Genomic DNA, 1518 nt, shown 5'->3' on the forward strand with positions numbered 1-1518 from the left:
CTTTTTGAAAATAATAGAGGACCTTAAACAGGAGGTAAAAAACTGCAGTAACGAAATGGAGATGACAAACAAAAAGGTAGACTAAATAAATGAATCTCTCAAAGATACCCAAGAAAAACAAGAAAAAGCAATTAAATATGTAAGGGAAACAGTTCAAGACCTGAAAAATGAAATGGAGGTAATGAAGAAAACACAAATCAGTGCTCGCTTCGGCAGCACATATACTAAAATCGGAACGATACAGAGAAGATTAGCATGGCCCCTGCGCAAGGATGACACGCAAATTCGTGAAGCGTTCCATATTTTTAAAATCACAAACCAAGGAGTCCAACAGCGCTCACAATAACTCAGGCATCTAGCGACCCTTCACCAGCACAACTAGAAGAAGGGAAACACACAAACTCTACTACTAAAAATGACTGAAGTTAACAACCACTGGTCATTAATATCACTTAATATCAATGGACTCAATTCACCTATAAAAAGGCACAGGCTAAGAGATTGGATACGAAAACAGAATCCAACATTTTGCTGTTTACAAGAAACACACCTCAACCACAAAGACAGACACCTACTCAGAGTAAAGGGTTGGGAAAAGGTTTATCAAGCAAATGGCCCTAAGAAACAAGTGGGTGTGGCCATACTAATTTCCAACAAAGTTGACTTCAAACTAAAATCAATCAGAAGAGATGGAAAGGGACACTTTATACTCATAACAGGAAAAATCCATCAGAATGAAGTCTCAATCCTGAATATCTATGCCCCTAATATAAAAGCTCCCACTTATGTAAAAGAAACACTTCTAGAACTCAAGGCAGTCATCAAACCACACACACTAATAGTTGGGGACTTCAACACTCCTCTCTCACCGAATGGACAGGTCAATCAGACAGAAACCTAACAGAGAATTGAAAGACTTAATGGAGGTAATGAACCAAATGGACTTAACAGACATCTATAGAACATTCCACCCAAATAGGAAAGAATATACCTTCTTCTCTGCGGCTCATGGAACCTTTTCGAAAATTGACCATATACTTGGTAACAAAGCAAACTTCCACAGTTACAAAAAAATATTAGTAACCACCTGTGTCTTATCGGATCACCATGGATTAAAATTAGAATTCAACAACAATGCTACCACCAGAAAGCCCACAAACTCATGGAAACTGAACAGTCAACTACTGACCCACACCTGGGTCAAGGAAGAAATAAAGAAAGAAATTAAAGTCTTTCTTGAATTTAATGAAAACAAAGACACAACATACACAAACCTATGGGACACAATGAAAGCAGTGCTAAGAGGAAAGTTCATAGCACTAAGTGCCCACTTAAAGAAAACGGAGAAAGCACTCATTAGTGACTTAACAGGACACCTGAAAGCTCTGGAAAAAAAAGAAGCAGACTCACCTAGGAGAAGTAGAAGACTGGAAATAATCAAACTGAGGGCAGAAATCAACAAAATAGAAACACAGAAAACAATCCAAAGAATCAATGAAACAAGAAGCTGGTTCTTGG

General features: G+C 37.9%; 1 non-coding gene across 1 annotated transcript; it reads left to right on the plus strand.

The window, feature by feature from the left end:
- The first annotated feature begins 200 nt into the window (after window positions 1-200).
- On the plus strand, window positions 201-307 carry LOC119802408. The gene has a single exon (XR_005283420.1). It is a non-coding gene; the product is annotated as a U6 spliceosomal RNA (small nuclear RNA).
- Window positions 308-1518: the final 1211 nt, after the last annotated feature.

The sequence above is a fragment of the Arvicola amphibius genome, chromosome 15 (genome assembly GCF_903992535.2).
Source record: "Arvicola amphibius chromosome 15, mArvAmp1.2, whole genome shotgun sequence".
NCBI lineage: Eukaryota > Metazoa > Chordata > Mammalia > Rodentia > Cricetidae > Arvicola > Arvicola amphibius.